Here is a 12,327-nt window from a genome sequence, read left to right as displayed (position 1 = left end):
TTTCCTTCATTTCTCTGCTGTTGAACATTGGTTCCACTGTGTGTTTCACACGGACACTTATTGTGACGCACAAAGAAAAGCTTCAGTTCAGGAGAACTGACAGGATATTTCCCTTCAGTCAGTTCCAGTCGATTAATCGAACTGTGGATTTTTTGCGTTGGCCTCAAACACCAACTGGATTAATGGTTTCAGCTCCAGTTCGGCTTCTGTTCGGCGCTCCTTCTCCTTTTTCCATCTTCTCTTTGGATGTTTTGACACAGTTTGTTTTTCGCGGAGGACCGTCGTCACGTCCAGCAGATGAACTTTCGTAAGGTTTGAGCTTCCTTCGATGAGAACGCCTCGTTCTTATTTTTTGTATTTAAACCTGATCTAAACTTTCGCCGCTGATGCCCCGGCTTCGGCGTCGTCCTTGTGCTTGTCGTTTTTCTCACCGTCTGTTTTGTTTTCAGTTTGATGTGCTTTTTCACTTTTCCACTTGGATTGTACTTGACATTGGACACCAGTTATTTGTTGGTTTCTCACAAAAACGCTGAGCAGACGGTTTTCTGCTCAACCAGCGCGTTCACACCAGTGCATTTGTGTGTTTGAAATGATCGACAAACCTCCTGAAGAGACGAAGAATACCCTGATCCTCACATCACAACTGGTGAAGTCAGACACTGTGTGAGCATCAGTGTGTGGAGCCGTTGAGTCCAGGTGTTTGTGTTCTACCAGGCTCTGGGATCCACAACTATAAGCACTAGTGTCAGAATACAGTTGGATATTATGGGATAGATATCAGTGCATTGGTTCGTTTGGGTTCAGTGATGATCTTTGTTTGTAAAATGACTCACAGATGGTTTGGACTGAATTTAGATCAACATTATTATTTTTTTTCAAATTGTTTTTTTTTAATCCATGGTGACGATTTTGAAAATTCTACCTCTAAATTGATAATATATTCTTCATGCTCTCAAAAACCATTGTAATCACCCAAAAATTACTGAAAAATCACCTCAAAATAACCCAAAAGCCACCAAAAAACACCCAAAAATTAACCAAAAAAACCCCCGAAAAATCATCCAGAAATTAACAAAAAAAACCACCCCAAACCCACCTAGAAATCATCCAAAAATTAACAAAAAAACCCCTAAAAATCATCCAGAAATTAACAAAAAAAACCACCCCAGACCCACATAGAAATCATCCAAAAATTAACAAAAAAAACCCCTAAAAATCATCTAGAAATTAACAAAAAAAAACACCCAAAGCCCACCTAAAAAACAGAAAAAACACCACAAAACCCACCTTAAAATCGCCCAAAAATTAACAAAAATAAACACCCAAAACCCACCTAGAAATCATCCAAAAATTAACAAAAAAAACCCCTAAAAATCATCCAGAAATTAACAAAAAAAACCACCCCAAACCCACCTAGAAATCATCCAAAAATTAACAAAAAAACCCCTAAAAATCATCCAGAAATTAACAAAAAAAAACACCCCAAACCCACCTAGAAATCATCCAAAAATTAACAAAAAAAACCCCTAAAAATCATCCAGAAATTAACAAAAAAAACCACCCCAAACCCACCTAGAAATCATCCAAAAATTAACAAAAAACCCCTAAAAATCATCCAGAAATTAACAAAAAAAACCACCCCAAACCCACCTAGAAATCATCCAAAAATTAACAAAAAAAACCTAAAAATCATCCAGAAATTAACAAAAAAAAACCACCCCAAACCCACCTAGAAATCATCCAAAAATTAACAAAAAAACCCCTAAAAATCATCCAGAAATTAACAAAAAAAAAACACCCCAAACCCACCTAGAAATCATCCAAAAATTAACAAAAAAACCCCTAAAAATCATCCAGAAATTAACAAAAAAACCCACCCCAAACCCACCTAGAAATCATCCAAAAATTAACAAAAAAACCCCTAAAAATCATCCAGAAATTAACAAAAAAAACCACCCCAAACCCACCTAGAAATCATCCAAAAATTAACAAAAAAAAACCTAAAAATCATCCAGAAATTAACAAAAAAAACCACCCCAAACCCACCTAGAAATCATCCAAAAATTAACAAAAAAACCCCTAAAAATCATCCAGAAATTAACAAAAAAAAACACCCCAAACCCACCTAGAAATCATCCAAAATTAACAAAAAAACCCCTAAAAATCATCCAGAAATTAACAAAAAAAACCACCCCAAACCCACCTAGAAATCATCCAAAAATTAACAAAAAAACCCCTAAAAATCATCCAGAAATTAACAAAAAAAACCACCCCAGACCCACATAGAAATCATCCAAAAATTAACAAAAAAACCCCCTAAAAATCATCTAGAAATTAACAAAAAAAAACACCCAAAGCCCACCTAAAAAACAGAAAAAACACCACAAAACCCACCTTAAAATCGCCCAAAAATTAACAAAAATAAACACCCAAAACCCACCTAGAAATCATCCAAAAATTAACAAAAAAACCCCTAAAATCATCCAGAAATTAACAAAAAAAAACACCCAAACCCACCTAGAAATCATCCAAAAATTAACAAAAAAACCCCTAAAAATCATCCAGAAATTAACAAAAAAAAACACCCCAAACCCACCTAGAAATCATCCAAAAATTAACAAAAAAACCCCTAAAAATCATCCAGAAATTAACAAAAAAAAACACCCCAAACCCACCTAGAAATCATCCAAAAATTAACAAAAAAACCCCTAAAAATCATCCAGAAATTAACAAAAAAAAACACCCCAAACCCACCTAGAAATCATCCAAAAATTAACAAAAAAAACCCTAAAAATCATCCAGAAATTAACAAAAAAAAACCACCCCAAACCCACCTAGAAATCATCCAAAAATTAACAAAAAAAACCCCTAAAAATCATCCAGAAATTAACAAAAAAAACCACCCCAAACCCACCTAGAAATCATCCAAAAATTAACAAAAAAAACCTAAAAATCATCCAGAAATTAACAAAAAAACCACCCCAAACCCACCTAGAATCATCCAAAAATTAACAAAAAAACCCCAAAAAATCATCCAGAAATTAACAAAAAAAACCCCCCAAAACCCACCTAGAAATCATCCAAAAATTAACAAAAAAACCCCTAAAAATCATCCAGAAATTAACAAAAAAAACCACCCCAAACCCACCTAGAAATCATCCAAAAATTAACAAAAAAACCCCTAAAAATCATCCAGAAATTAACAAAAAAAACCACCCCAAACCCACCTAGAAATCATCCAAAAATTAACAAAAAAAACCCCTAAAAATCATCCAGAAATTAACAAAAAAAACCACCCCAGACCCACATAGAAATCATCCAAAAATTAACAAAAAAACCCCTAAAAATCATCCAGAAATTAACAAAAAAAAACACCCAAAGCCCACCTAAAAAACAGAAAAAACACCACAAAACCCACCTTAAAATCGCCCAAAAATTAACAAAAATAAACACCCAAAACCCACCTAGAAATCACCCAGAAATTAACAAAAAAAACCACCTAAAAATCATCCAGAAATTAACAAAAATAAACACCCAAAACCCACCTAGAAATCATCCAAAAATTAACAAAAAAACCCCTAAAAATCATCCAGAAAGTAACAAAAAAAAAAAAAACACCCAAAAACCACCTAAAAATCACCAACAACCAGAAAAAACACCACAAAAACTACCTAAAAATCACCCAAAAATTAACAAAAACACCTAAAATCACCCAGAAATGACCCAAAAATCCCCATATATCACAAAAAACACCCAAACCAGTGAAAAATCACCAAAAACCAGCTGTTTGATTCTTCATGTTGCTGTTTGTGTGTGATGGTCCTGAACAGGACATGTGACAGCTGCAGACATGATGTGTCCACATATTTATGTCCACAGAGTTCAGGAACATCAGTATTTGACTGGAGTTGAATGGCAGACGTTTGTTCCTCAGTCAGATGTGATGACAGCAGATGGAAATGATTATGTACAGTCAGAGCAGGACAAAGAGTACAGACGTTTACAGGACGAACACTGACGATCACAGTCATGAAGAAAAAAAATGTTCATCTAAATTCAGTCCAAACCGTCTGTGAGTCATTTTACAAACAAAGATTTGAATTGAACCCAAACGAACCAATGCGCTGATATCTATCCCATAATATCCAACTGTATTCTGACACTAGTGCTCATAGTTGTGGATCCCAGAGCCTGTTAGAACACAAACACCTGGACTCAACACAAACACACACTTTAGTCCATATTTGTGTCTCAGTTTGACGCTTATGCTAGGAGGCTAACGCTGTGGAAAGTCCTGGACGGCGTGGGGGTGCGTTCACGTGCTGCGTTCATGTGGTGCGTTCATGTGGTGCGTTCACGTGGTGCGTTCACGTGGTCTGTTCATGTGGTGCGTTCACGTGGTGCGTTCACGTGGTGCGTTCACGTGGTGCGTTCACGTGGTGCGTTCACGTGGTCTGTTCATGTGGTGCGTTCACGTAGTGCGTTCACGTGCTGCGTTCACGTGGTGCGTTCACGTGCTGCGTTCACGTGCTGCGTTCACGTGGTGCGTTCACGTGGTGCGTTCACGTGGTGCGTTCACGTGCTGCGTTCACGTGCTGCGTTCACGTGCTGCGTTCACGTGCTGCGTTCACGTGGTGCGTTCACGTGGTGCGTTCACGTGCTGCGTTCACGTGGTGCGTTCACGTGGTGCGTTCACGTGCTGCGTTCACGTGGTCTGTTCACGTGGTGCGTTCACATGGTGCGTTCACGTGGTGCGTTCACGTGGTGCGTTCACGTGCTGCGTTCACGTGGTCTGTTCACGTGGTGCGTTCACGTGCTGCGTTCACGTGGTGCGTTCACGTGGTGCGTTCACGTGGTGCGTTCACGTGCTGCGTTCACGTGGTCTGTTCACGTGGTGCGTTCACGTGGTCTGTTCACGTGGTGCGTTCACGTGCTGCGTTCATGTGGTGCGTTCACGTGCTGCGTTCACGTGCTGCGTTCACGTGCTGCGTTCACGTGCTGCGTTCACGTGCTGCGTTCACGTGGCCCGTTCTTTCTCAGTGAGTTCTTGAACTGGTCCACAAAGCCAAACTGGCCTTTTCCTGGTGTCTTCAGTGTCCCCTCACACCCTGTGGTCACCTGTTCTGGTATTTACTAAGTAGTGTTCAAGGTATTTTTAAAGTGGAGACGTGACGTTTGGGTCTGGATTGGATAAATAAAGTGAATAAAGTGGATGTTGGTTGTGGTGGGGGTGGGGGTGGGGGTGTGGTCGTTACTCTCTGTGCTTTTCGTTAGACTCGTCTTCATTTTTACCTTCTATGCAGTCATCAGCAGTGTGGAAAATGTGTTTTTATGTTTGACTCTGATAAAAGTGTCCGGCTTCATATGAAAAAAAAAAAAAAAGCGATGTAACTTTGCCGACTGCACACAGTATTTATATATAAATATGTGTATGATTCATGCTAGCTTTGAAAATAGTTCCTGTTTATTTTCATTATTGAACAAATTGACCACTTGTTATAAATTTGCATTACAGTTTAATATATTGTAAATAAATGATGGTGATTGTTTTAGAACGCCTCCAAGACTGGGTTTGTTGTGTTTGTTGTGTTTGCATTCAACACACCGCTGTTTCCACCAAGGTTATTATCGTTAACGAAATGACGAAAAGTAGAATTAAAAAACATTTTTGTTAAACTGAAATAAATAAAAACTATAATTAAAGGGGAAAAAAAAGATAACTAACTGAAACTGTGTTGTGTGTTTACAAAACTAAAATATATACAAAATTCTGGATCAAATTCCCTTCGTTTTCATCTTTGTCAACATCGGATTGATGCACTGTAAATAAATAAATAAAACGTTAAAAAAAACTATTATTCCGGCAGTTTTTTCGTGTTCTTTTCCATTTGACATGTAAATCACAGTCTGTTTTGTCATTTCATTGATATTTTTCTGTATCTGAAAAATCCAGGAAAAATCTGTCAAATAAACAGTGAAAATTCTGTTAAATTACTGATGTTTTTTACAGTGTAGAGAGAATTCCGATCTGACCGGAGTTGGACACATGTGGACAAACATCTGGGCCCAAAGTCAGAGGCTGATTTAACTTTAACCCAGAACGCACAGATAAACATGAACACTGTCGGCCGAACGGACAGAAAGACGACAACAGTTCCAGTCGCCTTCAGCTGGAGGTGAAAGTAAAGGATTACTTCTGCTGCAGCCTCGCTGGTTTCACCTGCTGAGAAACAGGAGGAGAAGAAACGACCCCGAGGACTCTGGGAATCCATCAGAATAATTAATGAATCCCATGGGGAAATTATTGGGTGTAACAGTCGCTCCATTCAAGTAAAATACAAAAAGTAGCAGGAAAGAAATGATCAATGAAACAGAAAACAAAAATCTAGAACTAATAAAGCTGTAAGTCAGGGGCCACGTACAGCCCAGTATGAGCTGAAGTGGGCCGGACCAGGAAAATAATAATACATAAATAATAACAATTCCAAAATTTGTATGTCTGATATCTATGTTTTAGAGTGAAAAAAGTAAAATTATATTTTCACAATGTTTACATCTACAAACTAACCTTTAAAAAAAGTGAAAAACATGAACAACCATGAATAAAATGAAATTTATTACGAAAAAAAAGTGCAATTTGAACAATTTCTGCCATTATTCGGCCTCAACTTCCCATTTTCATACGTTCATTGTAACGTACAGATCACAGTGGATCTACAAATGCACCAAACATTTAAAAACGGGCAGAATGTTAGTACACAGTCATAAAAAAAATCTGTAATTTAACAGAATTTCCACTGTTATTTCACAGATTTTCCTGTATTTTTAAAATACAAGAAATATCAATGAAATGACAAAACAGACTGTGATTTTACATGTCAATGGAAAAGAACAGGAAAAAAACTGGAACTGTGAAGAACCAGAAAACTTACATTTTTTTAAATAATTTTTTTCTTTTTTCACAGAAAAATACAGTTAAAATACATTTGCAAATGTATTGTAATTTTGCAAATATTGATTTTCTATTTATGAGATTAAACTGTTAATTTAAAGTTTAATACTATAAAAAATAAATAAATAAATAAAACCAGATAAAATTCCTGACAGTTAACGGTAACAGAAGTATTAGTTCTGTCAGTTGAACCAGACTTGTTTGTTCATTGACAAATATCTTGTGTAATTCCAGGAGGTTTCACAACAAAAATGTTGAATAAATGTATTTTTTGTGAATGTATAACATGTATAAGCACTGATAAACTGTCCAAATACAGTTTTTATCAGTGGATTGGACAACTGAGTCTGACTGAAAATTATTTATATATATATTTATAGGGAATTGGATTGTTTTAATACATGGAAATATTCTTTATTAAACATTAAAAAGTCAAAAAAAAAAAAAAAAAAAGCAAATCTCATGTAAAGTTTAGGACAAAAACTGTATTGAATTATGGAAAATTACCGTATTTTTATGAGATGGTTATTTTCTGTTATTTCACAGTATTTTTTTGGTGCCTCTGCTGCTGGAATAATACTGTTGTTTTGTTTTGTTGTTTTTTTTTACTTTTTTTTCAGTGTAAAATTATACCTAATTTTCTTAAGACATTTCAGGTTATTCAAATTTTTTATAAAAGGCTAGTCTGTAAAAGTAAACATTTTTGTGTAATTTTTACTTTTTTTTTTTTTTTTTTACACTAAACAAAGAGAAAAATGAGCAGTTTCATTATTTCTAGTTTATTAGTATTTTACTGGTCTGACCCACTTTAGATGGAACTGACCTTAAATGATTCTAACGTCTTTAATCGTTAATGTCTTCAGTGTAATTTTTGCATTTCACTAATTCATTCCAGGGCCGGATCGGACCCTTTGGTGGGCTGGATTTGGCCCCCAGGCCACATGTTTGACACCAGTGGATTAGACTGTTTATATGATCAATAATGTTCTGATAATGATCTGAGTATTAGTGTGGATGGAAACAGACTCACTGCATGTGAACGTACAGACAGAGGAGCACTGGGGTCGTCCTGTCTGTGCAGTTCGGACATTTGTTGAACAGGACTCACATTAAACCGACAGATCACGGTTCCGTCAGTTCTGTCAGTGTTTGTGTTTTTCTTTTATGACTTTAGCTGGATTTTGAAAACATGAAATGGGAGAAAAAATGGGTCCAACGCTGCAGTTTTTCATGACTGTGAGTTTTTCTTAAAATCTAACCCCAGCCTCTGTACTGCGACTAGAACAGACCAAACTGTCTTCAGTAAGAGAATGGAAGAGAACAGGATGTGAAAACGTGGGCCTGGGGGGTCATGAACCATGGGTGCCCTGGGGGGGGGTCTGTGACGCTGAGGCCGGTCCTCCAGTTTGGGCTCATGGACTCAAAGGCAGCGTCGGCCGTCACAGATGGAGCTTTGAATCAGTGAAACCACTGACAATTCACTGCGACAGAGGACGAGTCTGCACGGCAAGGGTCCGACAGTTTAGGATTTTCATTTGAGTTTAGGTTATTTAGTTTGGACTTTTTCTCTAATTCAGTTTGTTTGAATTAGTTTTAGAGCAGGTTGGATAGTTTTTATTAGTTTTCATTATTTTCTAAATGCTTAGTTTTAGTTTTAGTTATAGTTCAGTTGTAGTTCAGTTGTAGTTTAGTTGTAGTTTAGTTTAGTTCAGTTGTAATTCAACTACAACTGAACTAAACTAAGCATTTAGAAAAAATGAAAACTAATTAAAACTAACTGAATTAGAGAAAAAAAAGTCCAAACTAAATAAACTAAATAAAACTAAACTAGAATGAAAATCTAAACCTATTGGAACCTTAGTTTAGACTGAGTTATTTCAGTCCCAATACTGGAGACAAACAACATGAAATTAAAGCGTGTGTAGACACAGTTTACCCGCGGAACCATTAGGCTAACCATCAGAATATGATCAGGAGATTAAAGTGTAAGACTCAGGCGATAACAGCGGACGTCCTGTGTTTAAGGACGATAAGGGAAAGTTCAGGAGCTTTGGGACATAAAAGCAGAACCGCAGACGTTCCGTTCAGACCTTCACATCTGGGCGACATTTGGAGAGTGATTTGAGAAACAGATGATTTATGATTTCATTTCTGATACACTTTTTTTTGTCCTGAAGTGAATCCTTTTCTCTGCTTAATGCATCTCTAAATCCTTCAGCACATGAAGGTGGAACCTGGACCCCATCCCCTGGTCCTCCAGCGTTCCACAGGTTCAGGAGAACACGTGTTCAGACTGGACCTTCACTTCCATCCAACAGCGAACAGACGACCAAACAGGCTCCGACTGAACTGAAGCCAGGAAATACTCTGGACAGAGTCACGTCTTTAATCAGTCTGTTTGTTCATGCAAAAGAAACTGCAGGTTATAGAAAAATGAAAGAGGTTTAACCACGATTAATCAGAATTAATCCACAGAAACCCTGGCATTAATCTGATGAAAAAATGTTACTGTTTGACAGCACAAATACATACATACATATAGATATATATATATATATATATATATATATTATATATATATATATACACACACATATAGATACAGTAGATAGATAGACAGACAGATAGATAGATAGATAGATAGATAGATAGATAGATAGATAGATAGATAGATAGATAGATAGATAGATAGATAGATAGATAGATAGATAGATAGATAGATAGATAGATAGATAGATAGATAGATACAGGGTGGGGAAGCCAAATGTACAATGAACATTTAGTTGTTTTTTCTCAGCAGACACTACGTCAGTTGTTTTGAACCCAAACATATACTGATGTCATAATCATACCTAACACTATTATCCATACCTTTTCACAAAACTTTTGCCCATAGAGTAATCAGGAAAGCAAACGTCAAAGAGTGTGTGATTTGCTGAATGCACTCGTCACACAAAGGAGATTTCAAAATAGTTGGAATGTCCATAAAGACTGTTTATAATGGAAAGAAGAGAATGACTATGAGCAAAACTATTACCAGAAAGTCTGGAAGATACTATTAAAGAAGAATGGGAGAAGTTGTCACCCCAATATTTGAGGAACACTTGCACAAGTTTCAGGAAGTGTGTGAAGGCAGTTATTGAGAAAGAAGGAGGACACATATAGTTTTTTCTTTGTTCAGACAAGGAATAGTTTTTAGTTTTAGATGTTACCTGCTTGACAGTTTCGACTGTGACTCCAGTCTTCCTCAGAAGCGTCATCCGACATGTTGCTGACGTGTCATTTATCAGCTGGTCGGCTTGACGGACCAATCAGAGCCCGTCGAGCCGCTCTGATATATATATATATATATATATATATATATATATATATATATATATTATATATATATATGTATATATACAGGGGTTGGACAAAATAATGGAAACACCTTCACCTCAAGATGATAATGCCCCAATCCATACAGCTAGAACTGTTAAAGAACGCATGAGGAACATTCTAATGAAGTTGAGCATCTCGTATGGCCGGCACAGTCCCCAGACCTCAACATTATTGAGCATTTATGGTCAGTTTTAGAGATTCAAGTAAGACGTCGATTTCCACCGCCATCGTCTCTAAAAGAGTTGGAGGGTATTCTAACTGAAGAATGGCTGAAAATTCCTTTGGAAACAATTCACAAGTTGTATGAATCAATACCTCGGAGAATTGAGGCTGTAATTGCTGTAAAAGGCGGACCTACACCATATGAATTATATTGGTTGATTTTTTTAAGGTGTTTCCATTATTTTGTCCAACCCCTCTCTCTCTCTCTCCTCTCTCATCTCTCTCTCCTCGTCTCTCCTCATCTCTCTCTCTCTCTCTCTCTCTCTCTATATATATATATATATATATATAATATATATATATATATGTATTATATATGTATATGTTGTTGTAAATGTTGTTGCTGTTGTAAATTGTGTCGCTGTTGTAAATGTTGCCTGTTGTTGTAAATATTGCTGCTGTTGTAAAGTTGCTGTTGTTGCTGTGTTGCTGTTGCTTCTGTTGTAAAATGCGTCTTCCTTCAGTTCAGTGTGCTCCGCTCTAATCCTCAGGACTGTTTCAGTTTAATCTCATGTATCAGACGTTTCATGCGTGTCTTTGCTCAGAAACATCAGCTCTACATCTGAAACATTCAGGACCGTTCCTTTTTTACAACACTCAAAGCTCACAGCTGTATTTTTGCCCACACTTTCCTCCTCTGTGTCGTCTAGGTGACGTGGGGTTACCGGGGCAACGGCCGCTCCTGCCCTTCGACAACAGCAGCGGCAAAGCCTCGTCTGTTTAATACTGACAGCCCGAGTGAAAACACAAGGCTTCCACAAACGACACAGTGTGATCTGGAAATGTTGAGGGTCACACCAGGACCAAAGTACAGACGCATTACTGACAAGCAGAACGGACCACTGATGAGCTCTGGAGGTGGTTCAGACCACAGGTGGCAAACATGAGCCCCAGGGGGGCCAGTCCGGCCCACCAAGGGGCCAGTCCGGCCCACCAAAGGGGCCAGTCCGGTTCACCAAAGGTCCAGTCCAGCCCACCAAAGGGTCCAGTCTGGTTCCCCAAAGGGTCCAGTCCGGCCCACCAAAGGGGCCAGTCCGGCCCACCAAAGGGGCCAGTCCGGTTCACCAAAGGTCCAGTCCGGCCCACCACAGGGTCCAGTCTGGCCCACCAAAGGGTCCAGTCCGGCCACCAAAGGGGCCAGTCCGGCCCACCAAAGGGTCCAGTCCGGTTCACCAAAGGGTCCAGTCCGCCCACCAAAGGGTCCAGTCTGGTGCACCAAAGTGTCCAGTCCGGCCCACCACAGGGTCCAGTCCGGCCCACCAAGGAGGTCCAGTCCGTTCACCAAAGTGTCCAGGTCCGGCCCACCACAGGGTCCAGTCCAGCCCACCACAGGGTCCAGTCCAGCCCACCAAAGGGTCCAGTCCGTTCACAAAGTGTCCAGTCCGGCCCACCAAAGTGTCCAGTTCCGGTTTCACCAAAGTGTCCAGTCCGGCCCACCAAAGGGTCCAGTCCGGTTCACCAAAGTGTCCAGTCTGGCCCCCAAAGTCCATCCGGTTCACCAAAGTGTCCAGTCCGGCCCACCAAAGGGTCCAGTCCGGTTCACCAAAGTGTCCATCCGGCCCACCAAAGGTCCAGTCCGGTTCACCAAGTGTCCAGTCCGGCCCACCAAGGGTCCAGTCCGTTCACCAAAGGTCCATCCGGCCCACCAAAGTGTCCAGTCCGGCCCACCAAAGTGTCCAGTCCGGTTCACCAAAGTGTCCAGTCCAGCCCACCACAGGGTCCAGTCCACCCACCAAAGGGTCCAGTCCAGCCCACCAAAGGGTCCATCCGTT

The sequence above is a fragment of the Sphaeramia orbicularis genome, chromosome 13, assembly GCF_902148855.1.
Source record: "Sphaeramia orbicularis chromosome 13, fSphaOr1.1, whole genome shotgun sequence".
NCBI classification, from domain to species: Eukaryota; Metazoa; Chordata; class Actinopteri; order Kurtiformes; family Apogonidae; genus Sphaeramia; species Sphaeramia orbicularis.
This window is presented reverse-complemented; position numbering follows the sequence as displayed.